The sequence below is a fragment of the Cetorhinus maximus genome, chromosome 23, assembly GCF_964194155.1.
Source record: "Cetorhinus maximus chromosome 23, sCetMax3.hap1.1, whole genome shotgun sequence".
NCBI lineage: Eukaryota > Metazoa > Chordata > Chondrichthyes > Lamniformes > Cetorhinidae > Cetorhinus > Cetorhinus maximus.
In genome coordinates this window covers 64,127,148-64,151,397 of record NC_135901.1, presented here as the reverse complement: position 1 = coordinate 64,151,397, position 24,250 = coordinate 64,127,148, and the positions used below count along the sequence as shown (strand labels likewise).

Genomic DNA, 24,250 nt, shown 5'->3' with positions numbered 1-24,250 from the left:
TCGAACGGGCTGCACCTGATTGAGTTTTGCTGGTGCTGTTAGGAAGGTTTTAAATTAACTAGGCAGCGGTGTGACAACCAGGAGATGATATTAGATAGGAGTATCAAGCTGTGTCGAACACTTGGAGATATAGACAGCTATAGAAATAGGAATAGTAAGTTAGTGCGTGGGTCCAGTGTGAAGGCGAAAGTAATGTATTCTAAATTAGGGTTACTGTGCATGTATGTGAATGCACAGATTGTGGTAAATAAGATCGATGAGTTACAGATTGCATTGTGGAAATACGATGTTGTGGCTATTCCAGAGATCTGACCAAAGAAGGGCAGGACTGGGTGTTAAATATCATTGAATAGAAAGTTTACCGGAACAATAGGAAAGGAAGAAAAGAAGGCAGGGGTTGTATTGATTAAGGAGAGCATTGCAATGTTAGAGAAAGAGGATGTCCCAGAGGGATTAAGGGTAGAATCTTTTTGGCTAGAATTTAGGAACAAATCAAGTGCAAATGCATTGCTCGGTTTAGTGTATATGTCATCAACTGATGGGAACGAGGTAGAGGAAACCCTTCACCGTCTCATCACAGATTCCTTCACAGTCACCTGGTCATGGGAATATCATGAGATTCACAGGCGGCACAAGCTTCACCACTGAACCCACCCTTCTGGCATCCACGCACCTGGGCGGCGGTGGCACCGTGGTTTTATCACTGCATTAGTGTTCCAGAGACATTCGATAATGCCCTGGAGACAAGGGTTCAACATTGCAGATGGTGAAATTGGAATACAATATAAATATGTAATTAAAAACCTGATGATGACCATGAAACCATTGTCGATTGTTGTAAAAACCCATCTGGTTCACTAATGTTCTTTCGGGAAGGAAATCTCCTGTCCTTACCTGGTTTGGCCTGCATGTGTCTCCATACCAACGGCAATGTGTTTAACTCTTAAATTCCCCCTGAAAAAGGGCAATTGGGGATGGGAAATTAATGCTGGCCTAGCCAGCGACGCCGACATCCCCTGAACGAATAAAAAACAAAATCCACGGATCCTCAGTCTAACTGATGTCAGTGGGAATGAGGTGGGGTGGGGTGAGCAAAGACTAGGGAGAGAGGGAGCAGAGATAAACATTCAGGGGTCGAGGGGTGAGTAAAATCAGGGTTGTGAGTGAATGTGTGAGGGGTGGGTGAGGGTGGCCTGCAATTAAAAAGTTGAATTAAGAATACGTTCAAATAAGGTCAACGCATTTACTAGCGCGTGTAATCTCTTGCTAAAACCTGTAAACATTGAAAACCCCTTTAAACGCACTAATGCAAACATTTGGAAAAACTGGATACATTACAGCTCAGAGGAACACTTGTGAACACTGGCAAGCTCTTAAAATCACCTGGGTGCACCAGGGGGCACCTGAAACCACATTGAATATAACGACAGTGGTCCGGACAAGTCAGCACAGAATGTAATCATGAAGAACCGGGTCTGTGCACAGTACCATCCTTGCTATGGCCTATGTAAATAGCCCCAATATTACGATTCCAATAGTGCCGAACGCTGAGAAGTTCGCAACTATTAAGGGTCGGTAATAAGTCGCTGCTGCCAACGTACGAACATGCACAGACTTAATGTGCAACAGGAATTTTCGGACGACAGGAATGTTCTCCTCCGAAGGTGGCCCTGCTGGGTCGCCTCAAAAGCGGCTGGAAGTGTAATTAAACAATTCAAGTTGATGGCTCAATAGGTTTTAAATTTGAAGAACTGAGAGCTGAGATCAGCTTAAAGCCTGCTCAGGGGTGGGGGGCAGCCACGATTAGGAAGCAGCCTTAGTAACCCCCACATTGATGGCTTCGACCGTCGTGTTGGATCTGCATTTTTAAAGTCAACTAAACCATACATTTTCAGTGCAAATTTGAAAGAAAAATGCAACTCTTTAAAATATTGAGGATCTCAGCTGAAAACGTGTTGCAAACTCCGTTTTTAAATGCATTTCTTACTTTTTTATTTACATCATAGGAAAAAATGTATAAAAACATTTGGAAATCAATTTTTATCCAGATTCGTGTTCCAGCAAAGTGGCGCACTAGCCACTTCTCCCATCGATGCAGAGAAGTTTTCATTCGGGGAGCCGTTATAAACTGAAGAAATTCATTCAGAGAATTTTTATGCATTAAAACAAATCACCCGGAGAGTCACACTAGCGCGGAAGAAAGCTTAAAACAAAAAATCTCATCAAAGATCGCGGTGTAGAGCTGATTCATCCTATTGTAAACACAAGGCTATGAAAAGAAAAATCTGAAGCCGCGTGGCCTTTTTTTGTGAGAGAATTGCAGTAAGGTAATGCAATTTTTTATTCATTCACGGGATGTGGGCTCGCTGGCTGGGCCAGCATTTATTTCCCATCCCTAATTACAATTGAGAAGGTGGTTAATGCAATAGTCATTGAGAAGGTGGTTCATGCAATAGTCATTGAGAAGGTGGTCAATGCAATAGTCATTGAGAAGATGGTTCATGCAATAGTCATTGAGAAGGTGGTCAATGCAATAGTCATTGAGAAGGTGGTCAATGCAATAGTCATTGAGAAGGTGGTCAATGCAATAGTTATTGAGAAGATGGTTCATGCAATAGTCATTGAGAAGGTGGTCAATGCAATAGTCATTGAGAAGGTAGTTCATGCAGTTCATACAGGGACTGCACACTGATCTTTACGCTGCTGTATATACTCGTATTACAATTTCGAGCGTTGGCCAAGCATATTAACATCGAATGTCACGTGATAATCCAGCAGTCTCCATACACATTTCCTGTCCTGTTTGAAAATTCCTGCCTCGGGGCGTGTTCTGCATCATTGATATTTAAAAGCATGTAAACGCTTTTATAAATATTTTTCAAATATTTGAAAAGTGTTTTCAAGTATTTAAAAATGTTTAAAAGTTTTGGAAAGTTTTAAGGCGCTGAGAAGTATGTAAACCCGTCTGAAAACCCACACCTGCCTTTCAGCTGAAAACGGAGCCCAAGGGGCAAGCGTTCGGCTCGTGACATCATGAGGGCCGCGGCTTCACCGGAAACTCACGCCTCTGCTGCGTTTCACACATCCTTTTGTCCCTGGGGCTGGCTGCAGCCAAAGCTTGAAATTCAGGCGGCAGCCAATTGAACTAGTCAAATTCGCATTTCTCAGGGCAATCTGTGTCAAATGGCTGTGATTCACCCCTGACCAAAAAATCCATGTCGGTGTCTTTTTTAAAGAAAATCAACTTGGATCATACTGCAATCTCCTGTCAGTTCTGTCAGATCCCTTGAAAAAACATTCTATTCCACCAAAACATGAACAGCAGTCCTGACGCAGCTGGTTTAATCTGTTTTTTTTGCAATTAATGTAAAGGATCAAACCACCTAATTATCTCCCAGGAGCTTGATATCGGTTATAAATGTGAGAATCATTTAGTGCAATGCAGAACGCGCTCTGAGCTCTCGCTGAAAATGCACGGATCACCGAAAGGCCTGGTGTTTGCCATTTATTACCCCGTCCTCGCAGCTATCGGGCTTCCAGGTAAAGTGTTGTAGTTACATATTGGATACGTGAATTAAGTTTAGCTGCATCACTTCTATCACTGAAAAGTGCAGCATTTCCACGATGCACATATCCTTTCTCCAATTTAACTGAATGTTGTCCCCCTTCACCTGTGTAATTCAACCCATTAACGGGTCAATTTCCCTCTTTTAACTGGCATAACTTCTTCCCTTTTGCAGCATTTTTTTCGACTTTAACGGTATAAAGCCCAAATTTTATCTGCGGAATATGTTCTCTTCATTGGAATATTTTCTACTTGTTAGTGGTATAATATTACAACGTTAAGGCTGTAATTTCTCGCTTTTGGTGGTATAATATTACCCTGTTAACGGTTTAATTCCTCGCTGTTAGTTGTATAATGTTTCCCTGTTGAAAGTGTAATTTCTCTTTATTAGTGGTTTAATATTACCCTATTAAGTGTGCAATTTCTCGTGCCTGGCGATATAATATGACCATGCAATTTTAATTTTACCATCACAGTTTCTTCACAGCAACTATATAACTTCTTCCATTTAACTGTATACTGTCATCATATAGTCCAATACCGTTTTGTCCCTTTAATATTATAATTTCTTCCAATTACCGCTAGCATATCATGGCATAGATGCAGTTCAATTGCGTTGTTGATATGATTACTGTGGGTGAATTGCCAAACTATTATCGCAGTGTAAATGTAGTTCTGTTGATTTATTGACACCGTTACCATGAATGAGTTACCATACTGTTATCACAGTGCAAATGCATTCCTATTGTGTTATTGGCATCGTTACCAGGGGCAAATCACGGTGTAAATGCAATCATTTTGTTACTGACGGCCTAACAGTGTTTGAGTTATCACACTGTCATCATGATGTAAATCTATTGTGTTCTTCATGAAGATAGCGCAGAATAATTTCCACAAATAGTTCATTAATCAAGAGAATTGAACAATTGAACAATTCCTGACTTTATTTACTGAAGGCATTTGTTGAAAGGACACCACGAGGCACTGGGTTTTGACAGATATATAAACACTGTAACAGAGGCCTTTTGAAGAATGCTTGGTATTTGCACCAAACTCACAGAGCAGTGTTGCTACTCTCAGTCTGTTTCTCCTCTTCTACATGACCTACAGCTGACGTTCTACTTTGACCACTATTGACTCTGGAATTTCCGTCTGCACATTGCACCTGGCAATGGCCCAGACTGTTCCCGTCTTCACTATTTTCTCCAAATTGACTGAGGATGCCTAATTGATGGAACCTCTCGCATCTGAGTCACAAAGATTTAATTAAAAATATCCACTAAAGGTCAAAATTGGTCATTCTTTCATGCCAGCTCCATGACTCAGATCGACGCCCATCTTCCAGTGAGTATTCAGTAAGGATCTGGGAGTTATCTTTATCTGTTCACCAACATTCCACCTGTAAATTCCGGAAACGCTCATTGTGTCTCCACACCTCGCTGTTTGATGATATTTCTGAGCAAGTTGATGCTCAAAATTTCCAACAGTGAACGATATACAGTAATTAATTGGAAGAGAACGTTTTTGATCCTCAGCGTGATATAAGCTGTGTTCTTGTTAGTTTCCTCATTTCTTATTGGATGTATTGTTATAATGCAATCTAAATGTTTTCTGTAATGTTTCGCTGATGTGTTTCCCTTATCTATTCGGCGCTGCTCTGTTTATTTCTCCGTTGTTTTGGTGCCTTTTTGTTCTCTGTTAGTTTGCATGATATTATTTTACATTCTCATGTAATTGACCTGCCTTATTAATCTAGATGACCATTTTTAACACAAAAACAATTAACGTTAGAAATTGTCCAACTCGGAGAAACACCTGAAAAGCAAACATTTCATGCAGAATCCTGTAAAACTGCTAATTTTGTTTGGAGTTGGAGCTTTAAATTTCTTGCTCTTGTATCATCACAAATTCACGCACAGCCTCAGTCTCTATCCTGTCTCTCTCTCTCTGTTGCAGCTAACATGGTGGTGATTGTGATCCTGTCCCGAGAAAGATGTGGTCTCTCCAAATGTATAACTCATTACATGGTATCGATGGCAGTGACAGATCTGTTGGTTATTATCACCGCTGTGTTATTGAACCGGATTTCCAGTATTTATTTCCCATTCAGTTTCCTCTCCACCACACCAGCATGTAGTGCCCGCATTGCACTAATATATTCAGCGATAGACAGTTCTGCCTGGTTAACTGTGGCTTTCACCTTTGATCGATTTATAGCCATTTGTTGCCAGAAAGTCAAATTAAAATATTGTTCCAAAAAAACGGCGACACGGGTGATTGGTACTATCTGCACAATTAGCTGCCTTAAAAACACCTTCTTGTATTTTATATATGAACCTTTGTACATAATTAACAATGTACCATGGTTCTGCGACATAAAGTTAATATTTTATACCTCACCTGCATGGATTGCATATGACTGGATGCATCACATTTTAACCCCTTGTCTCCCATTCGTTCTGATTTTACTGCTCAATGTCCTGACCGTCAGACACATTCTAGCCGCCAATAAAGCCCGCAAGAGACTCCGGGCCCAGAACAATGGAGACAATCAGCGTGACCCAGAGATGGAGAAGCGGAGAATGTCCATTGTTTTACTCTTCTGTGTATCGGGAAGTTTTATTCTGCTATATTTATTACTTCTTGTGACTTTCCTCTATGTTCAAATTACGAACGTAACTTACTTCTCAGGTTCCGATATTGTTGAATCAACCTTTATTCTGGAGGAAAATGGATACATGCTTCAACTTTTGAGTTCCTGCATCAACCCGTTTATTTATGCAGTGACCCACAGTAAATTCAGAGAAGAGTTAAAGAATGGGGCTAAATATCCATTGCATCTCATTGTTAAATTTGTTAAATGATAAAGGCATTAATATCCAGAATGAATTGTACCCCAGATTTTTCCTTTCCTCTTCTTGTCCATGTCATTCATGACCTTCCATCCTCGGTACACAGTCAAACGGTTTGAGGGCCATTTCCACTGTGTGAATTTAAGAATGTTTAAGGTGCGACATATCAGCTCACAATAAAGTATAGGAAGCTGTTCTCAGCTAGTGTCCAGTCCAGAACTACTGAAATGAAGGCAGGATAACTAATGTGGACCAGACAACATGTTCATATGTTATCCAGAAAACAGAAGTTTCACTGCTGCATAATGAACCCTGCACAAGTACCTCTTAACGGCCTTGCCAGCTTAATATCAGGCAATGTAATGTTGAGAAGCTCTGCTGTTGTAGACCATATGGAGGTACTTTGGCTTGTGTGTTTGGTGGGGGCGGGGGCGGCGGGGGGGGGGGTGGCTTATGATGAGTTTCTGAATTTCTCACAATGTCTTGCAGCATCCTGCAGCTCCCTCCCAAACAGCACCATGGGTGTAGATACACCACGTGGACTGCAGTTGTTCAAGAAGGCAGCTGACTACTATCTTCTCAAGGGCAATTAGGGATGGGCAATAAGTGCTGACATAGCCAGCGATGCTCACACCGAATGAATATTTTTTTCTAAATCCTCAGAGGAGGAGAATTGGACCTGGTGACGTGTCCAAGGGAAAAATTGCAACAGGGCCAGTGGTTGCAATGCTTCTAGTCTGCACCACTACAGCTGAAGCAGGGAAACCTGCATAATGTATTCTGTGAAATTGGAGCCAGACTCCTTGACGGTGGCAGGAGTTGATTCTACTTTGCAGGGGTCAATATCAATTGTTTCCTTGTGTCTCTCCGAAATCTGCCCAAAACATCGATCACTCAATGAATTATTGGCCAAGGTTTTGTGGTCTGAATGTTGCTGATTGCTGACAAGTTTAGGTGGGTCTCAATGAATTCCGGAGAATAGCAACATGACGGTGCTGCAATGTCGCTTTGTGATGCAGCAGAAACAATTTGGGAGGATTGGCCAGAAGTTGCGTTCGTGTCCATTTACACCTGTTACAAGCGGACTTAGATCCTGCTCAGGAGCTCGTTCGTCCTCATAACAAATTTGAAGAATTTATTTTTCTGGTTGCATCTTTTTATTTACATCAATTTAAGTATACATATTCATTTCAAAAGAAGATCACTTTTTTTTAGATTCTGCATTTCAAACTGGATTAAAGAATAATACATAGAACAGGAAGCAATATTCATTCCAAAGCAGTAATAAAAATATCTTTAAACTGTGCAACATTTTTCACGTAAAAACATTTGATGTTAATTAAACACATTGACATTGGAAATCTCGCTACAATCCAGCAGCCTCCATACAAATTCACTTCAGAGACATTTCCTGTGCTGTATGAAAATCATTGCTGCATTATATCCAGTCAGCCTCACAACGGCGCCAGGTGAACGTCTAGTGAGCAAAATCAGGGCCAAATTTCATGGTGAATTGCAAATACATGGGCTCATGCATGACAGCCAACACAGGTTTATAAAAGACAAAACAGACAAATTTGATTAAGCACTACGAGGAAGTAGTAGAGAGGGTGGTAATAGCGGTTTACGGTTGTTTTTCTTAGTGGAATGAAGTGTACAGTGGTATTCCTCGAGTATAGGCATTAAGACCATTGCCAGTTGTGATATCTGTTTATTAATTGGACTCAGGAACACAGGTTAAGATTATGACTCACGTTTCATAAAACACTACTACCGAATTTTGGGGCCTTGGGCCGCTCGGCCACATACCTACGGGGCAAACCGAAGCACCGTAACCATCGCCTAGAGTGGTGTCAGCGCTGAATTAGATCATAACAAATAGGAGTAGGAATTGTGCCATTTTGCCCCTGGAGCCCCTCATAATGTCACAGAATGAGAGCTAATGTTACAGCGCAGATAGAGGCCATTCGGCCGGGGTCATTGGAATATAGGATTTAGCAGCAGGAGGAGGCCATTCGGCCCTTTGCGACTGCTCAACCATTCAATAAGCTCATGGCTGATCAGGTTGTTGGCTCAACTCCACTTTCCTGTCTGCCCCCAACCCCCATAACCCCTTCTCGATCAAAAATCTGTCTAATTCTGCCTTGAATAATTCAAAGACCCAGCCTCCACTGCATTCTGGGCAAAATAATTCCACAGATTAACCACCCTCGGCGGGAGAAAAAATCTCCTCATCTCCGTCTGAAAAGGGAGGCCTCTTACTCTTCTGGAAACTAACTCAATTGGTCTCACTCCCCCGCCTTTTCCCCGGAGACCTGCATTTTCTGTCCAATTTTTTGTTTTTCTCTGAGACCCGGGACAGTCAAACTATGACCCAAAGTTCAGATTAGGGCTTTGAGCCTGGGCTATGGGGCCCACATACATGGAGCAACATTACCGGATGTCCGTCATCCCCGATTTTAATCACTCCACCATTGGTGGCCGGGCCTTCAGCTGCCTGGACCCTAAGCTCTGGAATTTCCACGCTAAACCTCTCCACCTTTCTAATTCACTTTCCTCCTTACAGACACTCGTTCGAACTGACTTCTTTGAACAAGCATTTGGTCATCTGACCTAATATGTCCTTATGCCTCTGTGAAACTTCTTTGGACAATGTATTACGTTAGAAGCTCGATATAAATAAAAGTTGTTGCATTTGTAATTGTAATTCAGTCAGACCTGATCACTTATTGAGTCTGTATGAATGTAACTCAGATAGACACAGCTTGTGTCATAGTTCAGTGAGATCTGATCCCTGAATGAGTGAGTGAGTCTGTATTAATGTAACTCAGATTGACACAACTTGTGTCAAAGTTCAGTGAGATCTGATCACTCACTGAGTGAGTAAGTCTGTATCAATGTAACTCAGATAGACACAGCTTGTTGGAATAGACCTAGGTAGAAGGAAGCTCTGAATTAATCAGTGGATTTTCTGTTCTCCACAGTTGGGAAAAAGGTGATTCTTTCCAAACATCCAAATGATGAATCTAGTCATTAAAGATGATTTGTTGTTTTGAGCTGAATTATTTGGTAGAATTAGAGTGAAGGAGTGGGATTGACCCACAGGCTGAGTCACCACTTTTAAGGACAGGAAGAGAGAGAATCTGGAGAGGGGAAAAGAATTAGTGAATTAGTAGGTGACTGGGCACTGAATCTGGAACAATGAGCAGAGAGGGGGAGGAGTGTGTGGGACGGGGATTTATAGATTTGGGGGAATGAAAGGAGAAAGAATATTCCATAGAAACTAGAATAGTCTGTTCTGAATTTCTATCCTGTACTGACAGTGATGACTTTTGTAAACTGTGTTTACAGGGGATTAGAGGGAGAAGATTTTCAGATGAGAAACTCAAACCAAAAATCTCAATAAGATCTTACAGAAACACTGAATTCATAAATGATCAGCCTCTGATTATGGAAGGAGAATTGTTTGTTCTGTCTGTGGGGAAATATTTAAATCATCAGTGTGACTGGAAAATCAGCGGGACAGACACACACACACACACACACACGAGTCGGAATAGCATCTCGGGGTCAAACCTGACATCACGTGTGCAATACGTCTGGTTTCGATTCAGACAGTTGTGAGGAAGAGGAATGGAGTTGGTAGCTCAGGAATGAAAACAATGGCTTCGGTCTTCCCAATACTTAATTGGAGGAAATTTCTGCACATTCACCACTGGATATCAGACAAACAGTCTGATAATTTAACAAAAGTGGAGAAGTGGAGAGAGCTGGTGGTGAGGTAGAGCTGGGCACTGTCAGTGTACATGTGATAACTGACACCGTGTTTTCAGATGATGTCGTTGTGGGGAACATGTTGATGAGAAATAAGAGGAGGCCAAGGCTGGATCCTCTGGGGACACCAGAGGTAACTGTGGGAGTGGGAAGGGAAGACATTCCAAGTAATTCCCTGGCTATGATTAGGCAGAGAAGAATGAAACCAGGAGAGAACAGCCCCACCCAGCTGGACGACAGTGGAGAGGTGTTGGAGCAGAATGGTGTGGTCAACATTGTCAAAGACTGCAGATAGGTTGAAGCTTGAGTAAATCAGTCTAAATTTGAGAGATCTACATATACAGTTTTTTATAAAGCATATTTTCAGGATCATTAAAAGTTTTATGAGCCATAAAATGTTTGTGGAGGAGAAAACACCTTTCTGACTGTACATCACACCAATAGATTCTGTTGTCGATAACTAAAACCCTATTGTAGTGACTAATAAAATCTGCTTGTGTGTGTAATTGGCAGTCATTTATATGAAATATCCTGTACATGCAGAAATGGAATTTCAAGATTTTATTTAGTGAAGAATTATAGAGAGTTATAAAGAGAATTAAGAGTTAATTATACATGAGTCTAATTTACAATGTAGACTTTACATTATATTAAATTTCCATTGAGCTTAGAGCAAGTATTTAGCTGCTTGAAGTGCTGTCTGCACAATAATGATTGTCCAAACTGTCTGTCTGAAGCCTCCTTCCCCCCGCCCCGCTCAACATCTCCTGTAACCCCCAGATTTTCACTCTAAGGTCACACCAAGTCTGAGTCATTAAAATGAGGCCTCACTGGGAAAGGTTTGGGAAATGCTGTATTCATAGACTCAGCACTTTGTGTTTAACACAAAGCTGTTTTATTTGAATTTTATCCACAACATTAACCCTTATATCTATCTGGAGTTTATTAACATCAGCAGAAACATACAGTAACGAACATGGTTCAGTCCTGGATGTGATTAACAGCAAAATCCACTTACTGTCGTTACTCATGAATTCGCTGGTGCATCAGCAGGTTGGGTGCCTGAGTGAATTTCTTTCCACACTCGAAGCAGGTGAACGGTCTCACCCCCAGTGTCAACTCGCTGGTGTCTGTGCAGTGTGGATGACTGAGTGAATCCCTTCCCACACTTGGAACAGGTGAATGGTCTCTCCCCAGTATGAACTCGTTGGTGTCTGCGCAGTGTGGCTGACAGACTGAATTTGTTCCCAGAGATGGAGCAGGTGAATGGTCTCTCCCCAGTGTGAACTTGCTGGTGTCTCTGTAGTGTGGATAACTGAGTGAATCTCTTCCCACACTCAGAGCAGGTGAATGGCCTCACACCAGTGTGAACTCGCTGGTGTGTTAGCAGTGTGGATGACTGAGTGAATCCCTTTCCACACTTGGAACAGGTGAACGGCCTCACCCTAGTGTGAATTCGCTGTTGTCTCAGCAGTGTGGATGACTGAGTGAATCCCTTCCCACACTCGGAGCAGGTGAATGGCCTCACACCAGTGTGAGTGCGCTTGTGTATAGTGAGTTGATACGATTGCCTGAACCCAGCCCCACAGTGAGAGCACCTGAACGGTCTCTCAGCAGTGTGAACACGTTGATGCGACATCAGTTCCTGGGAACTTTTATAGCACTTCCCACAGTCTGGGCATTTAAAAGATCTCTCGTCAGTGTGAACTCGCTGATGTGTCATTAGGTTCGCTGAATTAATGAATCCCTTCCCACACTTTGAGCAGGTGAATGGTCTCTCCCCAGTGTGAACTCGCTTGTGTGTCAACAGGGTAGATAACTGAATGAATCCCTTCCTGCACATGGGGCAAGTGAATGATCTCTCCCCAGTGTGAGTGCGTCGATGAGTTTCCAGCTCTGATGGGGACTTGAATTGTTTCCCACAGTCCTCACATTTCCAAGGTTTCTCCCGGTTGTGACTGTGCTTGTGTCTCGACAGGCCAGATGATCGGCTGAAGCCTCGTCCACACACAGAACACATGTACGGTTTCTCCCCACTGTGAACGGTGCTTTTTTCTTCCATGTTCAAAATCCGATGATATTCAGGTTACGATAAATTAGGCGACTCCGTCAGATCCTGATGTGATGTTTGGTTTGAGTTTCCTGACTGCAAATCCTCCCCTTCTAATACCCTGTGAAATTGATTTAAAACAGTAAAAAGGGGAGTGAGAGAGAACCCACAAAAACACAAAGGCAGGTTGTGAAATTGAGCTGAATGAATCTGGGAATTTGTGGGGCCGGCACCAGGAAAAAGTGACCATGAAAACTGCCGGATTGTCATAAAAACCCAAGTGGTTCACTAATGTCCCTCAGGGAAGGAAACCTGCCACCCAGTTTGGGCCTATAGATGACTGTGCCCTCCACAGGAGGAGAGAGAGATACAGACAGGTGTTGGCATTGCGGGTGGGAGGGAGAGGAGAGAGAGACAGACAGGGGTTGGCATTGGGTGTGGGAGGGAGAGGAGAGAGAGACAGAGATGAGTGAGACAGCATGAAAAGGAGAGGGATAAAAACAAGAAGTGTTGGAAAATCTCTGCAGGTCTGGCAGCATCTGTTGAGAGAAAAACAGAGTGAACGTTTCGAATCCGTATGACACTTTTTTGGAATAGGTGAAGCAGAGGGGATTTAAATTCTACAACTCGACCAGACCTTTCATAGAATCTTCCAAACCCCCAACCTCCACCACCTACAAGGACCAGGGTAGCAGGTGTATGTGAACATCATCACCTCCAAGTTGACTTGTCTGACATTCAGTACTGGATGAACAACATTTCCTGCATTTAAACACTGGGAAGAGTGAAGCCGTTATCTTCTGTCCCCACTACAAACTCCACTCTAGATCCACTGGCTCCCTGCAACTGTCTGAGACCGAGCCAGTCTGTTGAAAAATCAGTGTCATATTTGACCCCGACATGAGCTTCCAACCACATATCCACATCATCACCAAGACCGCCTATTTCCACCTCAGTAACATCGCCCGACTCCGCCCCAGTCTTAGCTCATCTGCTGCTGAAACTCTCATCCATTCCTTTGTTCCCTCTAGACTTAACTATCCTAATGCACTCCTGGCCGGCCTCCCACATTCAGCCTCCCTGTAATCTTGAGGTCATCCAAAACTCTGCTGCCCGTGTGCTTACTCGCACCATGTCTTGTTCACCCATCACCCCTGTGCTCACTGACCACCAAAGACTCAGGGTTAAGAAACACCAAAATGTTAAATTCCTCTTCCATATTTTCAAATCCCTATCTATGGAATCTCCTCCAGTCTCACACCCCTCCGAAATATCTGCACTCCTCTAATTCCAGCCTCCTGGGCATTCCTGATTTTAATTGTCCCACCTTCAGTGCCTGCGCCTACAGCTGCCAAGGCCATAAGCTCTGGAATTTCCCCCTAAACCTCTCAATACCTTTTCCTCCTTTAGGATACTCCTTTAAACCTTTTGATTAAACATTCGCTCACCTGCGCTCATGTCTTGTTATGTGGCTTAGTGTCGAATGTTTCTTTATAACATTCCTATCAATCACTTTGGAGCTTCCTATTACACAAAATGTGCAATGTAAATACAGAGTGTTGTTGTTGATTTGGACATATGTCACTGCCCCTTCATCATCACTGGGTGAATAACCTGTAACTCCTTACCGAGCAGCATTGTGGGAGCAGCTTCACCACACGGACTGCAGCGGTTCAAGAAGGTCAAACATCATCTTCTCCACAGGCAACTGGGGAATGGCAATATTTGCTATTCTTGCTAGTGAAAGGACAGGGGAGGGACTAACTGATTTGCTCTTGCAGAGAGCCAGCATGGGCACAATGGGCTGAATGGCCTCCATCTGTATTGTAATCATTCAGTGATTCAGTGACTGGTTGAGAAAGGACCGACACTGGAGGCCAGGGACCAACTTCTGTAACCAACACCCACCCTGATACAAACCGGCTCTTAATTGGTCCGTCTGTGTTTTTAGACTCGGTTCTGTGAGCAACGCCTGCAATAAAATAATAGCAAAATACTGTAGCTGCTGGAAATCTGAAATAAAAAGAGAAAATGCTGGAAATACTCAGCAGATCAGGCATCTGTCTGTGGAGGGAGAAACAGAGTAAACATTTCAGAGGGTGCAGGATGAATCAAGGGGAATAAAAATGGTGCAGAATTTGATGGTCAATAAAAGCTCAGAAGTGGAAAAGGAATGAACTATAGCGCAGGAAAAACAATTCCTGACTATGAAAGATACTGTGGGAAGATAAAGCTGGTAAGACAGCAGCACATGGTCGGGGGATGGGCAGTGGTGGAAACCTCATTTAGACACAGTCAGCAGAAGTAACAGCAAAATCCAAAATAGAGCTAAAATACACCCAATATTAGAAGCAGAGGAAGTTACACAAAGGCAGAGAGGTGATCAGGGAGGGCAGAGGTGAAACAGAGCAATGGATGGATATGGATTCAGATCCACAGTAAAGGAGCCACACCAGCCCCGGAGCCATAGATCCTCTGACAGATAACAAAGCATTTCACTAAAAGCTCTAAATTTTAGACGCATGGTCAAAAATACTCACCTCTGAAACAATTTAATTGTTTTCAATTTGAAAATCTCCTGCTGGAGCCTGCAGCTGGAAAGATATCAGAAGCACTGGAGTCAGAGAAAAATCTCCCAGTTGAGGAAATACCCGGGGAGCAGGGTGATGTCACCGTGTAATTGTCGATGTGTGATGTCACCGTGTAATTGTCGATGTGCGATGATGTCACCGTGTAAATGTCAATGTGTGATGATGTCATAGACATGGACACAGAACATCTGGGACTGTGCAAACCAGTGATCACCACACATTATGAAGGATGTGAGGGTCCTTGAGAGGGTGCAGCGTAGATTTAACAGAATGGGTCAAGGGATGAGGGTCTTTAGTTGCAAGGTTTGGTTGGAGAAACTGGAGTTGTTCTCCTTGGAGAAAAGGAGATTGAGGGGAGGTTTGATAGAGGTGTACAAGATCATGATCGGTTTAGATAAGGTTGTTAAAGAAAAGCTGTTCCATTAACTGATTCTAAAAGGATTATGGGACACATATTTAATATTTTGGGCAAGAGCTATAGGGGAGACGTGAGGAAGAATGTTTTTACATAGTGAGTGTTAATGGCCTGGAACTCAACGCTGACACTCAGAGGCTGATAAAATCCAGGTCCATAATTTATATCCTGGGCTAACAGTGGCAGGTTTGGGAAACGGTTTGTACAGAGCATTAGAAAAGGAGGATCCATGTTCTGATGAATCGAGTGACTCTGTCAGATCTTCATGTGATGTTTGGCGTGACTTCCCAAGTCTGTAAATCCTCGCCTTCTAACCCCCTGTAAGAGGAGTTTCCAAAATCCATCCCTGTCAGTCCAGGATAGAAATTCACAACATTCTCTCCTCCTGCTATCTGGACCAGGATGACCGCGCATGCGTCCTGCTGCACATTGCCCCCTATAAAGATGGTGTTTAGTTTGCTCCACTCGACATTCTCTCATCCGCTCTGAGCAGCTTCAGTCACAGACCGCAATGCGCATGCTCCAAATGCACTCGTGGTAATACGCATGCGCAATGACCAGCTGTACTGAGGATGGGGCACATTCTGCTCCCCTTTGAATGCTGGGTAACTGGGCCGCCATTGAAAGGCTTTCTTTTGACAAGAAAATTATCTTTGTGATCCGATGACAAATCGAGCCTACATCCCTACCTGTTTATACTGACAATCCTAGGACTTGGGAGGTGACAGCATATTCCAAGAGTCTAGAAAGGAGAGGTAGATTGGAGATGGGGCAGTTGTTTGCAAGAACGGTGGGATCAAAGGTTTATTTTTGAGGACGGGGTGATGATGGCACATTTGAGGCAAAGAACAGCACCTGAAGAGAGAGAACCGGTAACCATGTCTTCAAACATTGGGAAGTTGGGTGATCAACATTGTCCTGGGAATAGGGTCGATGGAACAGGAGGTGCGTCTCATGGACAAGTTGAGCATTGGGAGGACATCAGGGGGGATGGGAGAGAAACTAAAGATGTGGATTCAGGGCTCAGACAAGGGGGAACTTTAGAGACAGTTTGTCCCGGTGGGGTAGTGGAAGGGAGGAAAGCAGCAGAGGCAGCTGATCGGATTATCTCAATCTTAGTGACAAAGAAGCTCCATGAGCTCCTCACACTTGTTGTTGGAGGTGAGGATGGAGGAGACAGGAGAGAGGGAGAGCCCTTCAAATGGAACTAACAGAGATGTTTAAAAGATTCAACACACACTGTGCTGAAAAAAAAGCTGATTTATTTAACATCATCCAGAATATTAGGAGTTGATGAACATCAGCAGAAACAAACCCCAAAGAACATGGTTCAGTCTGGATGTGATTAACAACAAAATCCAATCACTATAGTTACTTGTGAACTCGCTGGTGTCTCAGCAGGTGGGATGAGGTAGTGAATCCCTTCCCACACTCAGAGCAGGTGAGCGGCCTCTCCCCAGTATGAATTTGCTGGTGCACAGCGAGCTGAGATGATGTCTTGAACCCAGTCCCGCAGTGAGAGCACTTGAATTATCTCTCATCAGTGTGAACATGCTGATGGCGCAACAGGTTCCCAGAACTTTTATAGCATTTCCTGCAGTCTGGGCATTTGAAAAGTCTCTCCTCTGTGTGAACTTGCTGGTGCGCCAGCAGATGGGATGACTGAGTGAACCCCTTCCCACACTGGGAGCAAGTGAACGGCCTCTCCCCAGTGTGAATTCTCAGGTGTACAGTGAGGCCGGATAATGTATTGAACCCAGTCCCACACTGAGATCACCTGAAAGGTCTCTCATCAGTGTGAACTCGCTGATGATCATTGAGTTGAGATGATCGCCTGAACCCAGTCCCACAGTTCGAGCACCTGAATGGTCTCTCGTCAGTGTGAACACGTTGATGGGACACGAGTTCCCCGGAACTTTTATAGCACTTCCCGCAGTCTGAGCATTTAAAAGGTCTTTCATCGGTGTGAACTCGCTGGTGTTTCTGCAGGTGGGATGACTGAGTGAATCCATTACCACATGTGGAGCAGGTGAACGGTCTCTCCCCAGTGTGACTGCGCTGATGCTTTTCCAGGTCAGCTGGGTATTTGAATCCCTTCCCACAGTCCCCACATTTCCATGGTTTCTCTCCATTGTGACGGCATTAATGTTCCATCAGGTCAAAAGATCGGCTGAAGCCTCGTCCACACACAGAACACGTGTACGGTTTCTCCCCACTGTGAACGGTGCTTTCTCCTTCCATGTTCAAAATCCGATGATATTCAAGTTAAGATAAACTGGGCTGCACCATTAGATCCTGATGTGATGTTTGGTTTCAGTTTCCCAACTGCAAATCCTCTCATTCTAATACCCTGTGAAATTGATTTAAAACAGAAAAAAGGGAGTGAGAGAGAACCCACAAAAACACAAAGGCAGGTTGTGAAATTGAGCTGAATGAATCTGGGAATTTGTGGGGCCGGCACTAGGAAAAAGTGACCATGAAAACTGCTGGATTGTCATAAAAACCCAACTGGTTCACTAATGTCCTTCAGGGAAGGGAACCTGCCACCCGGTCTGGGCCTACACAAGACTCTGGCCTCTCGGAGAGAAAATAGAGACAGAGAGAGAGGGAGGGAGAGAGAGAGAGAGAGAGAGAGGGAGGGAGAGAGAGAGAGAGAGAGGGAGGGAGAGAGAGGGAGGGAGAGAGGTGGCAGAGTCGCTCGGGAAAGCAAATGGATTTTATCATCTACAACTCAACCAGAACTTTAACAGAATCTTCCGAGCCCTCAACCTCTTCACTCCAGAAGGATCAGGGCGGCAGGTGTATGTGAACAACATCACCTCCAAGTTCCCTTTCAAGTTACACACCATCCTGACTTGTCTGACATCCAGGACTGGATGAACAGAAATTTCCTCGTTAAATATTGGGCAGACTGAAGCCATTGTCTTCAGTTCCCGCTAGAAACTCCACTCCCTATCCATCGACTCCATCCCTCTCGCTGACAACTGTCTGAGACTGAACCAGAATGTTCACAACCATGGTGAAATATTTCACCCCAAGATGAGCTTCCAACCACATATCCACATCATCAGCAAGACCGCCTATTTCAACCTCAGTAACATCGCCTGACTCCACCCCAGTCTCAGCTCATCTGCTGCTGAAACTCTCATCAATTCCTTTGTTACCTCTTGACTTAACTATCCTAACACACTCCTGGCCCACCTCCCACATTCAATCTCCCTGTAATCTTGAGGTGATCCAAAACTCTGCTGCCCGTGTGCTTAATTGCACCAAGTCTTGTTCACCCATCACCCCTGTGCTCACTGACCTACAAAGACCCTGCGATAAGGAGAACCTAAATTTTGAAATTCTCATCCTTGTTTTCAAATCTTTCCATGGTCTTTCCCTCCCTACCTCTCTAATCTCCTCCAGCCTCACAGCCCTATGAGATGTCTGCGCTCCTCGAATTCCGACTTCCTGAGCATTCCCAATTTTAATTCCTCCACCTTTGGTGGCCGCGCCTTCAGCTGCCAAGAGCATGAACTCTGGAATTTCCTCCATAAACCTCTCCACCTCACTTTCCTCCTTTTAAGATAATCCTTAAAAGTTACCTTTTCAACTGCACATTTGTTAATCTGCCTTGATATCTCTTCATGTGGTTCGTTCTCAAATGTTTCTTGAAACACTCCTGTGAAACACCTTGGAACATTCTGTTACACAAAAGGCGCGATACAAATACAAATAAGACTAGTATCTTAAACCTAAATAAGGGCAACTATCTGGGGATGAAAGCTCGGCTAGCTGAAGTGAACTGGGAAACTAGGCTAGAGAATAGATTAATAGAGAAGCAGTGGCAGACATTTAAGGGGATACTTCAGAGCATTCAGAATAAGTACATTTCTACAATAAAGAACAATTCTAAGGGGAGGACCCAACATCCGTGGATAAGTTAAGGAAAGCATCAAACTTAAGGAAAAAGCATACCACAAAGGTGAGTGGCAGGACAGATGATTGGACAGAATATAAAGAACAACAGAGAATGACTAAAAGGTTTATCAGGAGAAAGAGATTAGAGAATGAAATTTAAAAATGGATAGCAAGAGTTTCTTCAGGTACTTAAAAAGGAAAAGAGTGAGTTCAGTCAGTGTTGGTCCTCCAGAGAGTGTCAATGGGGAGTTAATAGTAGATAAGGAAATGGTGGAAGAGATGAACAAATATTTAGTTTCTGTGTTCAATATAGAGGATACAAAAAACACTCCAGTAAAAGCTGCAAATCAGAAGCTGACAGGAGAAAGGAACTTGGTGAAATTGAAATCACTGGGGAAATGGTACTGAGCAAATTGATAAAGCTGCAGGCTGGCAAGTCTCTGGGACCCAATGAACTACATACTGGGGTCTTAACAAAGGCGGCTAATGAGGTAGTCGGTGTTAATTTTCCAAAATTTGCTAGATTCTGGAAAGGTTCCATCAGATTAGAAAGTAGCAAATATAACCCCTCTATTCAAGAATGGAGGGAGGCAGAAAACCGGAAAGTATAGGCCAGTTAGCTTGACTTCTGTCGTGGAGAAGTTATTAGAATTGATCATTAAGGAGGTTATAGCTGAGCACTTAGAAGAGCTCAAGGCAATCAGGAAGAGTCACCATGGTTTTGTAAAAGGAAAGTCATGTTTAAACAAATTATTGGAGTTTTTTTGAAGGAATAACATGCACAGTGGATAAAGGGGGGCCTGTAGGCATACTGCACTTGGATTTCAAGAAGGCATCTGTTGGAGAGTGCGAGAGGAGGACTCTGGGACAGGCAGCCAGCAGCACCAAGAGCAGAGTGCGAGAAAAAGACTCTGGGACAGGCAGCCAGCAGCACCAAGAGGAGAGAGCGAGGGGAGGACTCTGGGACAGGCAGCCAGCAGCAGCAGCCAGAGGAGAGAGCGAGGGGAGGACTCTGGGACAGGCAGTCAGCAGCACATAGAGGAGAGAGCGAGGGGAGGACTCTGGGACAGGCAGCCAGCAGCAGCTAGAGGAGAGAGCGAGGGGAGGACTCTGGGACAGGCAGCCAGCAGCAGCTAGAGGAGAGAGTGAGGGGAGGACTCTGGGACAGGCAGCCAGCAGCACCTAGAGGAGAGAGCGAGAAAAGGACTCTGGGACAGGCAGCCAGCAGCACGAGGAGAGAGCGAGGTGAGGACTCTGGGACAGGCAATCAGCAGCAGCTAGAGGAGAGAGCAATCGGCCAGTGGTCAGGGACAGGAGGGTGTCACAATGAGTGAGGCAGGTAGAGGGATCCAGGAAGTAGCACTGCAGTAGCCTCAGCCCTTGCCCTTATCCAACAGGTTCGAGATTCTTGCTCCCTGTGTGGATCAGAGCGGGAACTGTAGGGAGGATGAGCAAACTGACCATAGCACCGTGGTACAGGGAGCCATTCAAGTGGGAGGAGAAAAGAGAAATGTAGTTGAAATCAGGGACAGAATAGTTAGGGGAATAGATACTGTTCTCTGTAGCCAGGATCGAGAGTCCCGAAAGCTGTGTTGCCTACCTGGTGCCAGGGTTGAGGATATCTCAGCTGGACTGCAGAGGAACTTGGAGTTGGAGGGGAAAGATGCAGTTGTCGTGGTCCATGTAGGTACCAACGATATAGGTAGAACGAGGAAAGAGGTTCTGCTGAGGGAATACGAGCAGTTGGGGCTAAATTAAAAAGCAGAACCAAAAAGATAAAAATCTCCTGATTACTACCTGAGCCACAAGCTAATTGGCACAGGGTCAATAAGATTAACAGGTAAATACGTGGCTCAAAGATTAGTGTGGGAGAACTGGGTTCGAATTCATGGGACATTGGTACCAGTAATGGGGAAAGAGGGAGCTATTCCGTTTGGATGGGCTCCACTTGAATCAGGCTGGGACCAGTGTCCTGGTGAATCACATAACTAGGGTTGTAGATAGGGCTTTAAACTAAATAGTGTGGGGAGAGGGTTCAGTTGCATGGAAATATAAAAAAATCAAAGTTTAAGGAGAGGGTAAGAGTGCAGGTTAGGGACGAGGCTGATTGCTATCAAAAAGTGAAAGGGAGGGTCAGAGTGTGTGAGCGCCATATTGCACCAAAGAATCATATAAGGAGTAGGGAAAATTGACAATGGGGAAAACTTAAAGGCTTTGTATCGGAATGCACGTAGCATTCAGAATAAAACTAATGAGATAACTGCACAAATAGAGATAAATAGGTATGATTTGGTGGCGATTACTGAGACGTGGTTACAGGGAGAACAAGTTTGGGATTTCAATATCCAAGGGTACTCAGTGTTTCGGAAGGATAGGCAGGAAAGAAAAGGAGGTGATGTAGCTTTGTTAGTAAAGGAAGAGATCAGTGCTATAGTGAGGAATGATATAGGCACTGGAGAGCAAGACGTAGAGTCAGTCTGGGTAGAAATAAGAAATAGCAAGGGAAACTTGGTGGGTGTAATCTATAGGTCCCCAAACAGTAGTTTAGCAGTAGGGCACAGTATAAACCAGGAAATACTGGGAGCATGTAAGAAAGGCGTGGCAATAATCATGAGTGATTTTAATATGCATATCGACTGGACTAATCAAATCGGCAAGGGAAGCCTTGAGGGAGAGTTCATAGAGTGTATTGGAGATTGTTTCTTGGAGCAATATGTTGTGGAACCAACCAGGGAGCAGGCTATTCTGGATTTGCTTTTGTGTAATGAGATGGGACTAATTAATGATTTCATAGTAAAGGATCCTTCAGTGAAGAGTGATCATAGCATGATAGAATTTCAAGTTCAGTTTGAGAGCGAGAAACTTGAGACTCATACTAGTGTTCTGGAGTTAAACAAAGGTAACTACATAAGCATGAGGGCAGATTTGGCCCTAGTGGACTGGGCAGGAAGACTACAAGGTAGGATAGTTGATGAACAGTGGCAGATATTGAAGGAGATATTCAATTCCTCCCAAGTAAAATATATCCCAACGAGGAAGAAAGATGCTAAGAGAGGGAAAAAGCATCCATGCCTAAGCAAGGAAGTTAAAGATAACTTAAAGGCAAAAACTAAGGCATATCTAATTGCAAAGGTCAGTGGCAGGCTGGAAGATTGGAAAATGTTTAAAGATCAACAAAGGGTTACTAAAAAAATAATAAAAAGAGCAAAGGTAAATTATGAATGAAAATTAGCGCAAAATGTAAAAACTGATAGCAAAAGCTTCTACAAGTATATAAAAGGAAAGAGAGTAGCTAAAGTGAATGCTGGTCCTTTGGAGGACGAGACTGGGGAGTTAATAGTGGGGAAATGCAGAAATGGCAGAGACGCTTAATCAATATTTTGCCTCAGTTTTCACAGTGCAGGACACGAGTACCACCCCAATAGTAACAGGTAGTGCAGAGGATATAGAGAAGGAGGAACTTAGAACAATCACCATCACTAGAGAAAAAGTACTGAGCAAACTATTGGGATTAAAGGGTGACAAGACCCCAGGACCTGATGGCCTACATCCCAGGGTCTGAAAGGGAGTGGCAGTGAAGATAGTGGATGCATTGGCTATAAAATTCTAAAATTCCCTGGATTCTGGAAAGGTTCCAGTGGATTGGAAAAAGGCTAATAAAATGCCCTTATTCAAAAAGCAGGGGTGGCAGAAAGTAGGAAACTATAGACCAGTTAGTTCCATGTCTGTCGGGAAATTGTTGGGATCCATTATTAAGGAAGTAGGAATGGGGCATTTGGAAAGTCAAAATGCAATCCATCAGAGTCAGCATGGTTTTATGAAGAGTAAATCGTGTTTGACTAATTTGCTAGAGTTCTTTGAAGATGTGACAAGCAAAGTGGATAATGGGGATCCTGTAGATTTAGTATATCTGGACTTCCAGGCCTTTGATAAGGTGCTGCACAAAAGATTAATACACAAGATAAGATCACACGGAGTTAAGGGTAATATATTAGCTTGGATAGAGGATTGGCTAACCAACAGAAAGCAGAGAGTCGGGATAATTGGGTCTTTTTCTGGATGGCAAGCTGTAACTAGTGGGGTGCCACAGGATTCAGTCCTTGGGCCCCAACTATTTACAATCTATATTAATGACTTGGATTCAGGGATAGAAGGTACTAGAGCTAAATTTGCAGATGACACCAAAATAGGTGGGAAAGTAAGTTGCAAGGAAGAAATAAGAAATTTACAAATGGATATGGACAGGTTAGGTGAATGGGCCAAAATTTGGCAGATGGAATTTAACGTGGATAAGTGTGAGGTTATCCATTTTGGTCGGAAGAATAAAAAGGTGACTTATTATTTAAATGGAGAGAAACTTCAGAATACTTCAGTGCAGAGGGATCTGGGTGTCCTCGTGCATGAATCGCTGAAAGCTAGTATGCAGGTACAGCAGGTAATAAGGAAGGCAAATAGAATGTTGGCATTTATTGCTAAAGGAATAGAGTATAAAAATAGGGAAGTGTTGTTGTAACTGTACAAGGCATTGGTGAGACTGCACCTGGAGTACTGTGCACAGTTTTGGTCCCCTTACTTGAGGAAGGATGTAGTTGCACTGGAGGCGGTTCAGAGGAGATTCACTAGATTTATTCCAGAGATGCAGGGCTTGTCTTATGAGGAGAGATTGAGCAGTTTAGGCCTATACTTGCTACAGTTTAGAAGGATGAGAGAAGATCTAATTGAGGTATATAAGATGCTAAAGGGGATAGACAAAGTAGACGTGGAGCGGATGTTTCCCTTTCTGGGGCATTCTAGAATGAGAGGCCATAGTTTGAGGTGGTAGATTTAAATCAGAGATGAGGAGGAATTACTTTTCTCAAAGGGTCGTGAATCTGTGGAATTTACTACCTCAGAGTGCAGTGGATGCCGGGACACTGAATAAATTTACGGAGGAGATAGACAGATTTTTAATTAGTAATGGGTTGAAATTGGAGTTGAGGCCAAAATGATATCAGCCTTGAACGTAATGAATAGCAGGGCAGGCTCGAGGGGCTGAATTGCCTACTCTTGCTCCTAGTTCTTATGTTCTTATGGTAAGGTGCCACATCAACAATTATT

General features: G+C 43.6%; 1 protein-coding gene and 1 pseudogene across 1 annotated transcript in view; both read right to left on the bottom strand.

Moving 5' to 3' along the window:
- Window positions 1-24,250, bottom strand: part of LOC144697683 (uncharacterized) — a 672,764-nt gene that overhangs the window by 168,556 nt on the left and 479,958 nt on the right. The gene's annotated exons all lie outside the window — the stretch shown is intronic.
- Window positions 11,215-24,250, bottom strand: part of LOC144697681 (uncharacterized) — a 126,425-nt pseudogene continuing 113,389 nt past the window's right edge.